Below are 20,573 nucleotides of genomic sequence, written 5' to 3'. Positions count from 1 at the left end.
GATTACGTTGGAGAAATATAGTAAAGTAGACATGGGCAACTGGCGACATGGGCCACATAAAATCAGACCAAGGGCCGCATTTTGCCCCCAAGGTACTCGTAAAAATAACTCAGAAAATGGACAAATCCACAGAAAAATACACAAACGGACAACAGTAATTCACAAAATTACTCCAAAAAACACACAAGATGGCTATCAAAACAAATGATAATAATAGAAAGATACACCAAACAACAACAAAAAAACACAAATATGACTCCAAAAATACAATTCTAACAATAATACACAAAATGGCAACACATATACACAAAATAAATCCAAAAAACACCATATTAATGCTCAGCTTGGTCTAAATGCCTATATGAATGTTGCTAATGTGTAACAGTTCTGCGGCCCCCACCATAATAACATTTGCTCGTCCCAATAGTAAAGCATATTTGAAACATACACACAAAAAACAGACATTCACTCAGAACGACAGACGCCTTTTCAAAATGCCAGTAAATGACCTCGAAGTCAAACAATGAACTTCAAAAAGCAGGAGCAAATTCCAAACAAGATATTTTAAAATATTTACTTATTATGTTCATGTACCATCTTTTATTACCTCAGCTGAAGAATTTGCGTCATTGTGGGGAAACGGTTACCTCTGGCAAGCAATCTGAAACCAAAGCAGTAACACTGAAGTGATGGCATTTTAAATGCAGTGTATTTTACCAATAGTAGATCTTTAACTTGTTTTTTCCAAGCCTCCCTTTATATACACACACACACACACACACACACACACACACACACACACACATCAACGGTGTCAAAGCTGCCATCCATAGGTGCTAATTCTCCACTGGGAACAACCCACTGCAGAGTGTCTTGGCCCAAGGACACTTTGACATGATGGACAAACTATGATCTAAGAATGGCCGTCAGTCATGTTATTAGACATCATCTCATTGCTCCACTGCCCCAAGTCATCCCTGCACAGGTTATTGAGCTCGCCCTGCTGACACCACATTTGTTTTTAGTTCTCCACCATCGATTACGGGAAGAAAAATACCTGAAGGAAAACAGAAAGTTGTGTTTTTTTAAAGGGGGGGTGGGGTGGGATCATATTCTTTGGTTTGGCATAGTTTGCTTTGCTGACACACAACTGCTGTGTTCTGGAGTGTTTGTGAACATGCTTGTTCAATATTTATTGAGAGTAAGCACTCCACAGCTGCTTGGCTCTTTCTCCAACCCACCTTTGATGTGTCCTTGATGTGTCCCCCCCATCAGTCCTCCAACCTGCCAGGGCAGCGGCTGCAGCTCCTGGTATTAACTCTGCTAACTTATGGCACTTTACCACAGTGACTGGGACAGGTGTCATAATCCACACTGGTTTATGGGAAATGATCTGATGCAGCAGAAGGCTGCACATGGACTTCAACACTATAAGAAAGGGTCTCTGTTCATGCTGGGTTTATTCATTTTCCACAGTTTTTTTTCCTTTGAAAACTAAAGTAAACGTAAACAGATATTAAAGATATCTGTAACATAGAGTATAATTGTTTCACCCTGATAGTTTCATTTTACAAACAAAATTATGATTATTTTACTTTGTTGCACGCAAACTATTATTAAATGGTTAAAATTAAAAAATTGATGTCATTCTGTCACTGTACTCTGGGGTGGATTCACTAAAGGTTTAGTGGTATTAAAACATGAGCAAATGTCACTCCACGCGCTGATAAGGAGTACAAAGCCCAGAGAATCAGGAGTGTGCCGCCGCTGCGCTTCCCAATCTGCTTTCAATTCATTTAGTGCGTTTTCCCCTAATGAATATGGATAGGAGACTGATCTCCCAGGGGGAGCAAAAATATGGGAGGAGGAAATGCAAATAAATGTATGCAGGGGGAGCAATGCGATTTCATGAAATCTAGAACTATAGCTTTAGTACCAGAGTACAATAGTACGACTGAAAAGCAGGTGCACACTCAGAGATCATGAATGTCATGATATGAAAATATGCCAGAAATATGGAAAAAATGTAAAGAATAATGAATATTAAATATGTGTCAGATGTGATTTGTACTGTGTGACTGTATAAAGAAAAAAAAGACATATCTCGATATAGGCGATATTGTCATTTTCTGTTTCGCTGAAATAGAAAACTCGATATATTGCCCAGCTCTAATTCAAAGTAATGCTTTGTTTTTATTTGTATGATTTTTTATTTTTTTTTCTGATTAGATTAGATAGTGTGTGCGTGCGTGCGTTTGTGTCTTTCAGTTTCTGTTTCTTGGTGCTCATTCTTTAAATTTCTTTAGATCTGATACATATTATTTTCATTCTTTATGGTTTGCTTTCTTGGATTTTTATCTTAATGTGCTGCCAGATGTTGTATGGCTGATATATATATATATATATATATATATATATATATATATATATATATATATATAATTTCAAGCAATAATGTTGCTGTTTGGGATGTAAGCTTTAGTATATTTCCATCACGTCTTAAAAGTGTCCACTGTTTGTTTTTCAGCTGTGAAGATCAGCAGACATCCACGGCTGCGTTTCCCTCGGCAATAAGGTAAGAGATGTCTGCGTGCTGATTGGTCTGTGGTTGCACACGCTGGGAAATGTCATCGCAGATGGTGCGTGAGCACAGCTTACGTATGAAGCGAAAAATGTGTGATTCATTCAGTAGAATTAAAGTGTGAAATGACACGTTTGAGTTAGGGTAGAAGGAGCATTACATTTTGACTTCACGTTGATGACGTGCACATAGTGTTGGTGCTGCTGTAGCTGAAAGAACATTAGTTATTAAACATAGACAACTGATGCACCCACATCCATGGCAGGTTTTTGCATGCATCCAAGAGCGTGATTATCATTTGTTAGTCCTTGTTTAAAATTCATTTAACCCCCTCCCCCCCACCCCCCACAATGTAATTACAACTTACAGATCATTTGTATAACTTTAAATAACACACATGCACATCCAAAATCAAAGTTTGTTTGTTGTCAGTCAAGTGTCTTACTTTGCCACTTTAATAATATATGTATTTTTAAAAATGAATAACAATGTTTATTCTCTTCTTTGCTAAGACTAATTATTAGCAGATGTGTGAATGATCATCGCCTTAACCTTCCTCTTGTGTTAGCTTTCTGTTAGCGTCGTTTATGATAACAGGTCCTAAATCAGCTGTAAAATATACTAAAAACAAATATTTATCATATAATTTCTTTCTTATCTATTGATTACCTTGTTAGGCTCCCTAATCAATGAAAAAATTAGGTTTTAATATTTTTAGTGTGGGTGTCTGAGACTTTTTGTATCAGTATACCACCACGAAATGGTGAAATGTGGGGAAGCTTGATACGAAACATATTTTAATAATTCGTGTGTGTGTAGAACTATACATAGAACAGTAATATGGTTCTCCAGTTTAGCGTTAAATTACAATTGAACTTTTTTATTTTATATAGTATTTTCATCGCAATTACAGTTACAGTCAATTACAGTATCTCAATTCCAATGCAATAACGATTATGACAGCAACAGATCATTTTAAATTAAAATGACAATTATAATGAAGCCATAATTGTAATTAATTATCAATTACAATTATAACTGACCCCAGCCCTCATGTCAAAGCATTCACTCTGATATCACAAGTGTGCAGTGACTTCAGAGACATTTTTTTTCTTTTCTAGAACTAGTTTTTGATTATGTTTATTAAAGCATGTTACAAATACAGAGTAGCCACCACAGATATTTGTGTAATGCATTTTATTTGAACTAGATTTATATTTGACAAACACTGGTTTTGGTGATAACTGGGATGTAGACTACTGATTACGACTGTAGTGTATGTTGTGTTATTCGCTGATTGAATGCATAGAAAGTGTGATTTTATAGATATTTACATAGATAGACATTTAGAATTCACAGGATACAAATGAATTGTTTTAACTGAGGGTTAAAATACAAGCTCAGCTGGAAAAATGATATCAGTGACACCTCATCTTGTGAATGTTTAGTCATTTCTGTGTGGTGCTTACATGGGTTTTCTCAACCTGACTGTTAGGTTGATTGGAGTCTACGTTGCCTGTAGGAGTGAATGGAAGAGTGAGTGTTTGTGTGTCTGTGTGTGTTGCCCTGATATGGACTGGTGCTCTGTCCAGGTTGTACCCCTGCCTAGTGCTCAATGACAGATGGAGATGGGCACCAGCCAGGGGTGGACTGGGACCAAAATTCCGCCCTGGCAATTTGTGTCCAGACCAGCCAGATGCTCAACATGTGGCTCTTTATGTCTTCATTTTGATTATTATCTCCTCAGAAATCATTAAAATAGGGAAACTTGAACCCCTTTTGTGTCAGCTTTGTGTCAGGTGAGTCTGACGTACACACACACACACACACACACACACACACACACACTGACAACAGGAGGTTCTGAGCGTCCGTCTTCCTGCAGCGAAGCCTCGCGGAATGAGATTTCACGGGATTTACGAGGCTTCCGCCCAAAATAACGTTAAATGGAAACGCGTACTTTTGAGTATATTTCTAACGCATTTATGCTTTGTCGAATTTTAGAAATATGGCTTTTATTTTGTGAGAATCTGTAATGGAAACCCAGCTAGAGATGGCTTTCCTTGCTGGAGAGTTAGAAACACTGTTTCAAAGTCAGATGCCTTAAAAAGTATTGAGTTTGGAAGGAGAAATGTACTGAAGGAATAATTTCGCATTGTATTGGAAGGACTTAACGTAATTGACAAACTGTTATTATTCTGGTTCCAATAAAAGTTGTGATAACTTTGCTTTGAATGAGGCAAGTTTGAGCTTTCTTAATTAATTTCTTTGCTTGTTCTCTGATCAGTCTGTGAAGATACAATGGCTTTTGTCTCTTGTCAGTAAATAAATTGAATTGCTTAATCGTGTATGCATAATTTGATTGTTTAATTTCTTTAGATGGGTTTGAAGTTGAAGGGAAAGCTTTTATTCAGTGGGTATTTCACAGTTGCTTCACAACTGCCATTGTTCGCTCTGCTTTCAGAAGCTGCAAATCCAAATGAAAGACATTAATCATCCCGTTGTGCAAATCTTATTTTCCCACAGTAGCTTGAAACACTTTTGTTCAACTTTTGAGGATTTTTTTAAAAAGCGGAGCCTTTTATATTCAGCACAAAGTATAAGCTGGTCTGTATACAAAGTGAACTGCTGGAAGATGGTGATTTTGTTGGTTATTCAGGACCTTTAATAGTAATACCGTACTCTGTTTACAGGCTCTCCTGAAATGTTCACCTTTTTCCTGCCTTGTTCAGTCTGCAAGGTCGGGGTCAATTATAATTGGAATTGCGTAATTGGTGATTGATTACAGTTACGGCATAATTATAATTGTAATTGTAATTTTAAAAATCTGTTGCTGTCGTCATCATTATTGCAATCAATGCATTGTAATTGAGTTCAGATATTAGACTTTGTAATTGTAATTGCCTTGAAAGTTCTGTAAAAATTGTCAATTATAATTTAACGCTAAACTAGGGATCCATGTTACAGTTCTACACATATGTAGTTAACAGTTATTAAAATATGTTTCATATCGAGCTTTCGCACATTTTACCATTTAAAAAAAAAAATAATAATAAATAAATAAATCTAGGGGTACACTGACACAAAAAATGCCCAGACACCCACACCAAAAATATTAAAACCTATATTTTCATTGATTAGGAAGCATAACAAGGTAACCAATGGATATGAAAGAAAGACTTTCATTATGTTATTTATTTCAGGCTCAGTATTTGTGATTAATTGTAATAGAACTTTAGTTATTGAGAACGTAATTGTAATTCAATTGAAATTGGAAAAAATGCTGGTCACTGTAATTGTAATTGAATTGTAATCAAACATGGGTAATTGAAAACATAATTGTAACTGAAAAATGTAGTTGACCTCAACCCTGGGGATAGCCAACAGTCCCATGAAATGTAAATATCTATTGACAAAGTGTGGACGATTCAGTTTATGGAGGACTGCAGTCCTGCCTGTTAAATATTTTCCCCCAAATCCATGCACATATTGAGTTATTTAAGTACTGCAGTCCTAAAGGTAGTCCTAGATTACGTTGTTTTCTCAGTTTTTTTACTCACTTCTGCCTCTCAAAACAGGTCAAATCTTTATCCTGGTCCTTGTGACCATGGCAACCAGTGTTTGAACACATACTTGAGAAGCAGTAGAGGAGCTTAAAGGAACACAAAAGCCATCACTTTCAAAGGAAAACTCTGATGTGGGAGTAAATGATGGCTGTAATAAGTGGTGACTCGGAGATAAAGTCCGACATACTCGTGCTGGTTTTCTAGCAGCCAAGGCTGCTATCTGTGTGACAGATTGTGTCAAATGGTGGGAGGACTGTGGTTTGGTTTCATATTTCAAATTGATTTCCTCTGCCTGGTTAAGAGGCTAAATTGATTCAGGCCCGCTGTTCCAAGTTTTTATTACTCCAGGAAACATTCATCTTGGCTGGGACAGTTTTTCTATATTTTTATTCAGGAAATAAACAACAGCAAACAAGGTAAGAACGCTGAATTATGATGTCAAGGCTTTAAGTCATCTGTATTATGATAATTCAGGCATAGCCAACTGGCCTTGTGATTACATAGTGAGACTGTTTTACTTTGGTCGCGTCTACATGAAAATCAATACTTGCATTGAAGCCATCATCTGCTGGCCTCTGCTATTTACCAAACTCTCTCATGTAAGCATAAATGGGTCCAGGCAGAAAAACAGGCAGGCATGCAGTTTCAAGCCCCATCTATCAGGAGAATGTGTGCACCGTGTTGCCTATCACTAGTTCTTCCTATCCTCAATTGAACATTACAGTCTATTTACTTACTACGTGAACCAGTCATTTTATTCAGAAGTCAGTCAGACTGTTTTTTTTTTTGTTAACTCTGTTTCGTCCCAAAAAATGCGTAAGAATGTTATTATGCCATTAAAGGGTACCTGTAGGGAATTTTAACTGTAAGCTCATAGGATCATACAGTATATAATACCAGAGGTTTAGTCGTCTAACTTTCTTTAAAAAGCCAGGAGGAGAAAACAACCTGGATAAATTGTTTTTTCCAATATCAGCAAAAAACACAGTACATCAGCTTACATCTAAAATCTCCTATATAATAGATATTGTTTTAATTGTATTTATTGAGATACTTTTTTAAGGTTTTCTAATATTTTTCCCCCATTTTCTTCAATTGTAGATTATCCTTATGGTAATGGTTAACATGTATATATTCCCATTGGTTAATATTACATAGGTCAGTTTTTCTCATAACCATTCTCAAAAGTATGTATGATATCATATTAATATCAGTATCATCCAATACCCAAGGGTGCAATATTGATATTGTATTAGAAGTGAAAAAGTGGTATCCAAACACCCATTGGTGCTGCTGGTAGCTCCGAGACGGGTGCTCCTCTAGCAGGTTTTCTTCCTCTTAATCACTTGAATGTCCTCCCAGACTGGTCCCCCAGTAAGTCCACTCTCCTACTCACCCCGCCGCGTGTTGTTTTTAAACACTGGAGCTGACTGCCGGCTGTGGCTGCTACAATGTGCAACACGAGTTCCAAAAACAACTTCATATACGTTAGAAGTAGCTCCAGGCATCCTTGTGCTGTTCGTAGTAACTAATATAGTGATATATAGTGATACTATAAAAACCTAAATAAAGAGGAAATTTAGAGAAATTGGGTGAAATCAGGAGCCAATGTAAACACTGCACCAGAATCAACGACTTTACATCACTTTAAAGGTATTACTTTAGCTTTAGCAAAACCATTCTCCTAGAATGTGCATTTCTTTTTTTTTTTTTGCATGGTTCAGTTTTTTTTATAGTGCCAAATAATTTTAGTCTGTTAACAGTAAATATTACATTAAAAGGTCAAAAGCAACCCTTGTCATGTTAAAGCTTGTCCTTGAATCCAAAAATCAGTAATATTTTAATAAGTTTGGCTTTCAGAAAAGTTTTGGAGGCAATAAGATTACCATCAGTGGTCGTCACACGCATTGTATTAAACAAACATTTCTCTGCGTATTTTAGCTTCCCATCAAAACGAACGTCCGACATGTTTTCAAATGTAAACGCTCGAATACAGTCTGTGTGATTTGGTGTTTAAAAAAAACCAATTCACTCTGCGAGCGCGCGTGAACTTGGTGTCACATGGTGAGTTGAGTGCCAGCTGACTGAGTGAAATGAGTGGTGATATTTACTCCTAGAGCCGCGGCCTGCATTGACGTGTGGGCACTGTTTGACCTCATGGCTTGTCCGCCACCAACCCATCCAACCAGCTGGATGATGACATTGACCTCATTCTGAGAGGTCTTGGCTCAGTGCTGTGTGATTAAATCGCTAAGCTCGAGATCCATTTCAGCCTGATGATTGGTCACAGCAAACGTCGACACGTGTTGCTTTTAGATTCTCGTCGTTACGATGGCGGCAACAAAATAATGGCAGGTGAGGCTCATCAAAGTTCATCTGATCATGAACCATCACATACGGTTTGGGATAGCCAAAACTGTGGTTAACTGGAGCTGCTTTATTGCAGCTAAAGAGAATCAAATCCGAAGCTGGATACAATGGAATTTTCCTGTTTCAATTGTATTTTATGATACTTTTGTTTCTTTGTTTGACTTACTTAAGTTTGTTGTTTTATTGTGTTTTTATTCACTCTGCACAGCACCCTTGAGTACTGAGAAAGACGCTTTTAAAACTGTGTTTTGTTATAAATAAAAACTAAAAGACTAAACGAGCACTCGGAGAGAGCAAACCTCATCCTCTTTGTCAAATATTCACAGTTATCTGGATCAGTGATGGCACCATGTTCATTCACATTTTAAAGTAGTACAGAGTTGTTATTCACCTTATTGGAGGTACAGAACCCTGTAGTGAGAGTTTCATCAGTGCATTCACCAAACCCTTCTTACTTGGAAAAATACACTATGATTTCTTCAAAATATAGGTATATACTTTATTCAGACACACTCAAGCCTGGGGTGATTTTTTTGCTTTTTTGAAAATTATTTGAATTTAATTTATCATTATTGGAAATTAAAATGTAAATATTAATTAAAATTTGAGTGTGTGAGTGTGAGTGTGAGTGTGTGTGTGTGTGTGTGTGTGTGTGTGTGTGTGTGTGTGTGTGTGTGTGTGTGTGTGTGTGTGTGTGTGTGTGTGTGTGTGTGTGTGTGTGTGTGTGTGTGTGTGTGTGTGTGTGTGTGTGTGTGTGTGTGTGTGTGTGTGTGTGTGTGTGTGTGTGTGTGTGACGTTTGTCTTGACCCCTGCCAAACCCCTGAGACTGACTCCACAAACCCATGGGGTTCCACTGAACTCAGCTTAAGAACCACTGGCTCATTAATAACAATACAGTAGGTCCAAATGTATTGGCAGCCCATTTCTTTGAAAAATCCCAATAAAATCTGGAATCTGAATCCAGTCCAGATGAAACTTGTTGGGGCTATTGAGGAACCAATCTAGAGCTTATTTTAGTTTATTCATAATATTTGGCAGAGTACAGCCTGGGCAAGTTACCAGCACGCACTTTCACTTTAGGTCAACACCAATGTGGGCGCAATCACATGACACAGCTTTGAAGTAACCCTGTGCGGTTCATACTAGACCTGCAGTGAATACATTTGTTATGTTGACATGCTGCAAACCTAAAGACACTTTGAAAGAAAAAAAAATAAGTAAAATGACATGGGGCAAACACTAACTTACTGATTTTTATAGTGAAACTGTCCCACTATGTCCTTTTCCTCTAGGTTCAATTAATTTAGCTGCATTATTTAGTACAGATGTGAAAATATTGCTACGTCACAATACACTACCAATATATACAATATCATTTGTGGCAGTATGATATCGGTGAAAGTGACAGTAAACCTTTAAAGAACAATATTAGCAAAATGGTGTTTTATTAATCACAGCATCTGTATTTGCATCAATGGGTACTGGTATCAGTAATTGTTATCCCTAAGTACACAAACTGGAGATTTCATATATCTGCAGTCTTTGTTCTGGAGAAAGATGGCATCGGGCATCCGTGCTTTTTAGTCCATGAACACAAGATCTTACAAAATTAAAGAAAAAGCTACCGAAAGTTAATGAAGCCTGAAAACACATTTTAGCTTGATACACCCAAACACTCAGGGGCGCATTCACTAAAATTTGAAATTCAAGGTGGTAAACAAGGTGCATCCCTAATTCCTTTGGTGGTGCAGTTTTCTCACCTGCTGCGAGCATTTCATTAAGATTGCAGCAATGATTAGTGCTAAAGTGTAAAGATTAATTGTGAGGCAATTAAAAATCGATTCATAGGTGTCACAGTTCATATCAATACTCTGATAATTGAATCACAGTACTTTTATTTTATATATTTATCCTTCTCTTGTTTGAACTACGTCACTCACACGTGACGTGAGCGTCGGTGCCAGGCATGGCCGGCTCCGCCTATACGCAGACTAAGCGGCTGCTTAGGGCCCCCTGGCCACTAGAAGGCCCCCAACCTGGTAACCCCACTTGCACGTAACTGGTACTGCTGTGCATTGCGCGCATCAAAACGGCAGGGCACATTTCCTGGAATCTAGCCAGCCATGCATTTGTTTGTAATTACAAACTGACAACCTAGAGAGTGACGTTGGACCTGACCTTGCCACGATTTATCAGCTCATTGTAAGCAAGTAGCGTGGAAGAAAATGCCTGATACAAACAACAGCACTCCTCATGTCGAAGATACTTCATATAGCGCCATTACCACAAAGTCATCTCAATGCGCTTATCAAAATATAAAATTCATAATAAGAAAGAAAAATCCCAACAAGATCCACATGAACAAGCATTTAGTGACAGTGGGAAGAAACAACTCCCTTTTTACAGGAAGAAATCTCCAGCAGAACCAGGTTCAGAGGTGGCAACCATCTGCTGTGACTGGTTGGGGTTAGTGGACAGAAGGACCAACAGAACCGGATAGAGAGATAGAACATCAGAGTGTTCCAGACTAGTTGAGCCATGAACCACAGATCAGGAACTGCCATCATCAGCTTCACGACACCTGAAACAGAGAAGAGAGAGAAGGACGAGGAGAAGACACTGACTGCAGAAACACATGATACATTATTATCAAGTCAGCCTGCCTTGGCCTTGGGCCTCACTCCCAGTGGCCTAGTCAACACTTATTAGAAAGGTGATGAATCTCTTCCCGTTTATTGGCAAACTAGCAGCAACTCCAAGGTCTGTAAATGCGACAGTTCACAGACGAGCCCATATCCGCTCTAGAACGGACCGCGGTCCGTTTTCATTTTGTTACTGAAAATGCGATCCCTCGGTCGTCTTTCCTTTCGTCGCATTGTGATGCGCAGAAGACATGCAGTCCTGATTCCCTGGGGTTTGTACCTCTTATTAGCATGTGGAGTGATGTTTGCACACGTTTTAATACCCCTAAAACTTTAGTGAATCCGCCCCTCAGTGTCTTTTGTGTTTTCTGTTGATTAGTTTTACAGCATCAATAGTTTTTACAGGTTTTAAAAGCTGTAACTTTTGTTAAATCTCCTGCAGCTTTAGTAGAATAGCTGTCAAAGGTTAAGCATTGTACTAATAGATATATTCAATTGAAGAGGCCTTGCAGTAGCTAATGAAACCAGAAAGCCTTATTCAAATGGAGAAAAAAAAACAGTTTTTTTGGTCCTAACTTGTTTAAATCAGTTCGAATTCAGCCTAGTTACAGACATGCTTCAGCCTAACATTTAAAAATGTAATCATCCAAATCTTGGATTGGCCTGTTTGACTTGTGGGCTGTTCTATATTTGGATTAGAGGCCGTGTTACTGTAATGGGTTGTGGGTATTCCCAGCAGGTGCTGCTGTGCCACTGATCTATTGAACAATAGCAACATGATCCAGGGCTCGGCCTCCTTTTTCTTTTTTATTTCACAAGCTTTTTGTCCGACTCTGAAGGTGAAGCCGCAAGTTCTTGTCTGTGTGCACAAAAGAACTGTATCCTTCTGTCCTCTCACTCATGGCGCTCACTGACCTCCTTTCTTTAACGTCTTTAATGTGTCGAAGCCGATGTGTGGGTTTCTGAGACACAAGCTATGTGGACAGCTCACGTTTTGCAACATCTGTCAGCATTTGTTCTTTTGGCTGTGAAGTTCCTTGCCAGAGCTCAATGGGGCGGAACCAAGAGCTCAGTTCTAACAAGGCTGACATAATTCTTTTGATTAACTGTTTACTGTGTCAGCACCAAACCCATTGCAGGCTTATTTAAGCACTAAATCTGGTGAAGTTTAGTGTTAAAGTTGGATGATTCATCATAGAGAGACACTTTTATTTAAAGATGATGCAAATAGGAGTTTAATTGAGATTCAAAGCAGTCACCCTTAATGCTCACCTTCGTAATGCAGTGAAGACCATATTAGGTAATAGAAGCATATTTGACAGGTTGCTTCGACATCACAGGGTAAACATAGAATGACAGGCACTCTCTCACTTACTTCAACTAAAGTCATCCTAACCGAGGAGTTTGTTTTTTTGTTGGATTCAAATTCTAGTTTTCTAGCTTAGAGTCAGTGTCCAAAAATAAAGATTTATTGAATCCGATCCTATGAATATACCGATTCTGTGCATCTTCTAAAATCAGTACATTATTGTTTATTTTACAATAAACATTTAGAAATGATCCAAAATACAATTAGTAGGAAAATGACAAGGTTCTTGTTTTAGTGATTTGATTTTGATTGATTCGAGTGAGGATGGAGTGGTGGATTAATGCAGGTGTACATCTTATTTTTACCTCAAGGCAGGTAGTAAAACCACACTGTGCACACTTAGGAAAGTATTCTTTTACCCCTTTTGCATGCAAGTTTTCCAACTTCAAGCTCTGTAAACTTAAAGGGTACCTGTAGTGAACTTTAATTGAAATTTCAATCAAAATATCACATATAATACATAGGTTTAGTCAGGTAGGTCCCTGTCGTACATCTGTAATGTTCCTCCTTGGAATCACTATAATATTCTTTCTGTCTCCTCCGCTGGGCTTACTGCAGGTTTTTGCTGCTGGGATGTGCAACCGACATTTGCAACAACAGCTCCAGATATGTAAAAAATAATCAATAACTCTACATTGGTCATTGAATCATTCTAGGAAACATTTATTGTGAAATAAAGGGTGGTAATTTAGTTGTTTCCCAAAATCTTTTAGTGATGCAGTTTCCTCACCTGCTGCAAGGAATTCACTAAGATTGCAGCAATGATTAGTGCACGTGCAGAACTGGTGGGTTTTGTACATGTGCTGAACATGGAGGGCGCGAAAGCAAAAATAAAAATGTGAAGCAGCAGAATTGGAGGTGTTAGTAGAGGAAACGAATACAAAAAATGGATGAATTACAGCAGATAGATAGAAATTCTTTATTCATCCTGCAGTGGAGAAATGTGCATGGATGTGACTGAGAGTGACGGATGGGAGCATGCGCGCGGCCGATCGCGTGCGTGTGTGTGAGACAGTGACCCACGGAGGAGAGATGGACGCTCAAACGGGAGCTTTTTTCATCTCCGCTGTGTTTTCTGTCCACAGTTACTGCAGCGATGATGATCTCTGCGGGTGTGTTTGCACCTGCTTTTCAGTCATGCTATTTTCTGGTATCACCGCAAACAGTTCCAGATTTCATGAATTGCATTGCTCCCCCTGCATGAATGTATTTGCATTTCCTCCTCCCATATTTTTGCTCCCCCTGGGAGATCCGTCTACTATGCATATTCATTAGGGGAAAATGCGCTAAATGGATTGAAATCGGATTGGGAAGCGCAGCGGTGGCACACTTCTGATTCTCTGGGCTTTGTACTCCTTATTAGCGCGTTGAGAGACATTTGCACATGTTTTAATACCACTAAACCTTTAGTGAATCCACCCCAGAGTACAGTGACAGAATGACATCAATTTTCATTTTTTTAACCATTTAATAATAGTTTGCGTGCAACAAAGTAAAATAATCATAATTTTGTTTGTAAAATGAAACTAACAGGGTGAAACAATTATATTCTATCTTACAGATATCTTTAATATCTGTTTATGTTTACTTTAGTTTTCAGGGAAAAGAAAAGCTGTGCTGAAGTCCATGTGCAGCCTTCTGCTGCATCATTTCCCATAAACAAGTGTAGATTATGACACCTGTCCCAGTCACTGTGGTAAAGGGCCATAAGTTAGCAGAGTTAATACCAGGAGCTGCAGCCGCTGCCCTGGCAGGTTGGAGAAACACGCTAAATGGATTGAGGGCGCATTGGGAAGCGCACCGGCGGCACACTCCTGATTTCCTGGGCTTTGTACTCATTATTAGCACCTGGAGTGATGTTTGCTCACATTTTATTACCACTAAACCTTTAGTAAATCCACCCCTGAGTTGTTATATTATTCTCAGTTTAAGAAAGGAAAAAAAACTAGATGAGAAAATGTCTGTTTATTTAAATGAATGTCTGCATGCGAGTGGCTGACAAAATATTGTGTACAAATAATATCCTAATTAAAAAAAAAAAAACTGTTCGAAAACTGTTCATTGCTCTATTTAGCTTTAACATGATGCATAGTACAGTGCAATGATGGGAAATGGTACCTGTGAGGAAGACATCCCTTAGGCTAAACAGGAAGGATATGTTTATGATATATTAGAAACTACTTTACCCAATTTAAGATAAGAAGTGAAAATAAAACTCAATAATTTAGAACGGAAAAGCTCAGTTTTTCCCTTTGATGGCGTAAACGCTTTCATTAAAATAATTTCTTTCTGGGGGATCGGAATAAAAAAAAAAAGCAGTGCTGTAGTCGACAAGAGCTTAGATCTAGCTTACCTTGTGAATTTTGTTAAAATTGAAAAGGTTTTAAAATTTTGAATATTTGATATGTGGTATAAAACGCTCATGGCAAATATATATTGGCAATACACTGATACATTTTGGTGTTTATTTGCGGTAGTCATGTTAAGTTTGGATGATTAGGGGCCCAACAGTGTTTGTCTGTGACTACTATGAAACCTACTGGGTCCTTTCTTTTTTAAATCTACACACACTCACTATCGTTCCTATTTAATGACCTCATGCTTACATATAACATGAAAGAGGGATAGATTACTCCTTCAGGGACCGCTTACGTACTTATGTATAAATGATCTCATTGTTGCTGGTTTTCTTCACAGCACTGCAACTACAAGTCGAGTAAGATTTACACATCCTGATTCCTAAAATGATTTCCTTCTTTTGGCTGTTCACATTAACGATCAGCGCAACCAGTCTGTCATCTGCCCTCATCTCCTTCCATCAGGATGGATTAATATGTTTTTATGTTTTCACACACTTTATCAGTGCGAGTGTACAGTTTCATAGACATTTTTCAGGATTAAATTCTGTTCTGTAATGCTTTGGATCAATGCGTTATATGAATAAAGTTGCTAGTTGTTGAAGGGTTAGGTTTAATTTGATTTTACAGGTTTTATTTGGAACAAATTGCAAATGCAATAATACAAGAAAACAATAATGCAATAAAGAAAAGAAAAAAACTATAATTACACATATTACTCTATACACATACTTTTTTTTTTTTTTGAAAGAGTGCGTGGAAGTACAAACTTAGTCCCACCCCATTTCCTACATTCAATTCAATGTTCAATTCAATTCAACTTTATTTATATAGCGCCAGTTACAACAAAAGTCATTTTGTTGTAACATTGCAGTAAACAAATCAACTAATTTTCAGCATCCTATTGTCTCGTCTTTACATTGATTACAAAACACACAAAAAATATCTAATTTTTTAAAAATTGCTTGATATTTGTACACTTGAATTTCGGCAAACTGTTCCAGTCTAATTCCGCATTCTGAAACTCGAAAGCTTTTCCTTGTTGTCCGCACACTCACAGAAGGTTTTCCAGTAATAATGTATTCATTTCATTTATTTAAATACAACTTGAATTGTTTGCAAAAAACCACTAGGTTTGAATATTCTTTCCCCATTAAAACCTAAATATCACAGAACAATAATAATCCAATTACCCACAGTAGGTTTACCTGCACCTGCTTTCGTATTTTAGTTGACATCGGAGAGCAAACATGAAGGACAGGGAACCGAAACGGTGCTGACTGACACCACCTGTGTGCAGCAGGTGGATGTAGCAGCTAGCCAGGTAAATAACACACAGGCATGAGGCAGATGGAGAGGCGTGAAGACAGGCATAGTAACAGCAGTCATCACTGAACATGCAGCTCATTTATTTCATCTGTGGAGTACAAGACGCTGGTGGAGCTACTTAGGCTGTGCGTGCACAGAAATAAATCTGTCTACATTTACACGTTTTTCCCATGAACCATCATGCATTGTTATTATCAGGCTGTTATTGGAGTGATTTGTGGAGATAGTTTGGGTTCTAGTTTACGGTGCTAATTTTCATTTTAAAGTGGCAGTATTATGAAAAAAACACTTTATAATGGTTTTTCTATAGTGAGATACATCCCTTTAGCCTCATTTAGAAGGTCAACGTTGAAAAAGTTCTGTTTCCTCCTTTGCTATTCCACATTTTGTAAAAAGTCATCTCCAAACAGGCGAGTTGGATTTTTCTCCCAGTATGTGTCATAATGGGGAAACTCCTCCTCCTGACAATCCTGGCTCCTCCTACCCTATAAGAATGTGAGCCCCTTCCTCTCAAACTACCTTGTAGGTAAAACAAACATGGCAGGTTGATATTACAGTTAATATCACAGTTCATAGCTTTACTTTCAGTATGTAGATAATCCAGTATATTGATAAACCAAAGAGCACTCGCATTCCATTTTTAGTAGCAGTTATACCACCTCGTATTGCCTTTATGACAAGATCGACGTGTTTTTCACCCAACTCTACACAGCGGTTGGACAAAACAATGGACTATGGTCTTAAATGGACTATTTTTGCTTTCAGAAGAGGTGTGGAGGAGAAGAAAGACTGTTAAGGATGTATTGTTGCTGTTGATGTGATAAACACACATGACGAAGCAGCGTGTGTGTTTACGCCTACTGATGCGTATTAGGGATAGACCGATATGGATATTTTAGGGCTGATGCCGATAGTAATTTTTTTCTAATCAGCCTTAACCGATGACTGATATGGACTGCAGATTTTCTTGAGCCAATATTTGGAGCCGATACTACTTTTGCTCCCTCAACTTACATCAGAAAAATGACACAATGATGATAAAAAATGGTGTAAATTTTTTTTTAAAAAAAGGAACATTTATTGAAATGAACAAAGGTGAGGTAGAACGACACCAAGTAAAAAAATATTTAACAAATATTAACAACAGGTGATGTAAATATCGGTGAACGCAGCAGCCCGCATCGGCCGATGCCGATATACATAAAAAAATCAGTCGAAAACATTGGCCGGCCGATGTATCGGTCTCTCACTAATGCATATGCATGATGACCCAAAAAACAGCCTGAAAGTGACTGTTCAGAGGGCTAAAACTCAGGAAAACAGGCGATTTTGGGAAAATAAACCTAAAATACTATGTTGTTGGGGTTCTTAGAACAATAGGAGACGGGTGAAAAATAGTATAATGCTAAACCTATAATATAAAATCATATTAACCATATCACAAATGGTTGTATCATAATTTCTACTTTTATAAAAAGTTTTTACAATCATGTTTGATCCCAGCAAATCCTTCCTCATCACAGTGGAGAGAAATCGTAGGATGGATACTGGTAATCCAGCTCAGATGGCTCCTGTTTTGTTTCATGCAGGGTGAGGGAAAGACTTAGTTTTGTTCTTTGAAGATACGCCGAGAAATGAACTCTCAACCATGTTTGCTTTGCATCAGTTGTTTGTTGTTTTGGCCACATGTTTGGTGTGCGTAACTAAGAGAAGAGATTATAGGCTGTGCTTTTGGAGCTAATCAGTCAGAATCGTGTTTTTGTGTGGAGCAAAAATAAATTACAGCTCTCAGAGGATTCACATCACAGCGGATTTAAAGGGTTTAAAGAATGGTAAGTAGAAGACTGTGAGACTTAACTGCATTTTCTCATTACTGATGATTCAAACAGTTTAATCGTAACAAATTGTCTTTGTCATTTTAGGAAATTGGTTTTCCAATCACGCTGTTTGGTTTGAAACCCAAATTAGTTTGTGAAGTAATTGTTTTTGATGTATCACCAGTACCACCAACCTTTTGCGTGTCAGTGCGAGTCTGTCCTGAAAGACAAATGAAGCTTCGTCTAAAATCACAGCATGTTTTGTCTACATCATTCCTCATTGGTTTCCATAAAAAAAGCTTTAAAAACATATAGTTAAGCTTCTCTTATTAATGCAGAGGTAACTATCCTTGTGTTTGTTTACAATAAAATGTCAGGATTCATTTATGTATCAGGTTTAATATGAATAAGAATACATTAACAAGACGTACATTTCAGTGTTTTACGAGAAAAGTAAAAAACCATAGCATAGAGCTCCATCCTTAAAACCTTGTTTGTGTTACAATGCTGTTGATAGGCCGTCTCTGTACTCTGCTGAGCCTATTGGTCCATGCGTTTTATGTTTTATTATTAGTTCATCATGGTCTTATTGCTACCCTTTATCTCAGTGTCTTCCTGTTGTTTGTGTCGGGCCATTCTTCAGCGTTCCAAAGTCTGATATTGCAGTGATAATAGAGACAAATAGGAGGCATGTGTTATTACTTGAAGTATTGTGTTGGTTGTATACCAAAGCAAACAGATATCGAGCCAGATTTGGCCCGATATGGAAGTTAATAATAAAAGACGGGGAAATGATACTAAAACTAAGTCTTACACAGATTTGAGCAATATTTTAGATTTTTTCAATAACCTTCAGCTCAGGTCAACCCTTAGTTTTTTTTTTTTTTTTTTTTTAATCTAACTGTAAATGGCTGTTTTTCCTCAGGTACTTTAATGCTAGACAGAGTGGAATTCCATGGATATCCGATGCTATCAGCTTTTAGGAAAGCGTTTGTTCTTCAAGTTGTTTTATACACTGACTGGGTCACTGAGAGCTGGTTCCAGGGGAAGTGTTTGGCTATGATTCAACCACTTATCAACAGGAGGTTTGAAGGAAGCGCTCGAGTGCCTAAGAGTGAACCCATTACCGAAGGTTTAAAAAGGCTGGACTGAGGAAGTACAATATTTATACATTTACGATGATGAAAAACGTCCTATTTAATGGAACTTGTCAAAAAGTAGAAAATATAGTTTTTCCACCTCAAACCTGGAGAGTAAAAGACGCGATCTGAACATGTCAATGAGAAACAGAACTGGGACGATACCCTGAGATGGTTTCAGAAGGAGATTGGTAGAATAAAAAGGGCTTTTTTCTAATCTATAACTAAAACCACACAGCTGGTCATCATCTCTATGACATTGTTTTGAAAGAATCCACACACTACCTTTGCTGATCTGTGTGGGCAGCAACATGCATCTAGTCTACCAGAAGAACAACAACATTGCACGGTAGAGAGAGTTAGCTTGTCAGAATCTAAAGCTAAAAACAATGCTGCTCCCCAAAACCCCCACACAATATAGCACAGACCACACATGAGAAATGTTGTTAGGTTTTAATGTCGCGCGATATAACGTCCCACCTCTAATTTTGAATATCTACTATGTTTATGGTGCACAGGTGCCGCTAAGCCATATAAAGTTTTAAATCTGCAATGTTGATGTAGAAGTCACAAATTGAAGTTAAAACATGTAGATGAGCTGGTTTACTACACTTGTAAATCTTAAAACAGCATTTTTCAAGACTGGGGTCGCCTGAAATGTGTAGTAATTAAAGGTAGGGTAGGTGATTTTCGAAAGCTAGCATGATTTTGTATGTAGCCTCCTCGATGGCTCCACCTCTACCCCCCTCGCCCCTCCCCTCTGTGCTCCGTCTCACTCACATGCATGCGCACAGCTGCTGCAGAAGAGGAGCTCAGCTCATCGCTTGTATTGTGTAGAAACTTTGTTGTCGTTCAGCAGTAAGTAAACAATAAACTTTATCATTGTACAATCAGAATCAGAATCAGAATCAGAAATGTTTTATTTGCCATGTACAGTTTTGAGGACAGTACAAGGAATTTGACTTGGTGGTTGGTGCACAAAACAAGCAACAAAAAGAAATAAAAGAAATAAAAACAGAACAACAAAGCACAACCCAGCAACAATAATAATAATAATAATGATAAATATAAAGGATGAGGGATAAATAAAGGATAGATAGAGAATAAAGGATAAATAGGATAAATATAAATATAAATATATATATACAAGTTAAAAGAACGAGACCAAAAACTCTGTTTTAACTCTGTCAGCGGTGACACGCTTTCAGTGTGAGCTTGTGCATGCGAGGGGTCGAGAACGAGCAGGGAGACAGGGAGATGTGATTGGTTAAAAAAAAACGGTTCATTTTTTTCAAGTGGTCGAAGTTATTACAGATTTACAGCTGCTACAGTTGACAGATTTTCTTTGTTCCTTTTTCAGAGCACATAAGATCTTAATTTCTGTCAGGACATAAAGACAACTT

At 37.8% G+C, this 20,573-nt stretch overlaps 1 protein-coding gene across 1 annotated transcript in view; it reads left to right on the top strand.

Moving 5' to 3' along the window:
- Positions 1-20,573, top strand: part of tln2a (talin 2a) — a 130,664-nt gene that overhangs the window by 28,935 nt on the left and 81,156 nt on the right. Inside the window, exon 2 of the mRNA XM_028438606.1 lies at positions 2,528-2,575. The gene's annotated coding sequence lies outside the window, so the exon portion shown is untranslated. The remainder of the gene's footprint in view (positions 1-2,527; positions 2,576-20,573) is intronic.

Source organism: Gouania willdenowi, chromosome 3 (assembly GCF_900634775.1).
Source record: "Gouania willdenowi chromosome 3, fGouWil2.1, whole genome shotgun sequence".
In the NCBI taxonomy this organism is placed as follows: domain Eukaryota; kingdom Metazoa; phylum Chordata; class Actinopteri; order Blenniiformes; family Gobiesocidae; genus Gouania; species Gouania willdenowi.
Note: the sequence above shows the minus strand (reverse complement) of the source record. Positions and strands in the feature narration are given on the sequence as shown.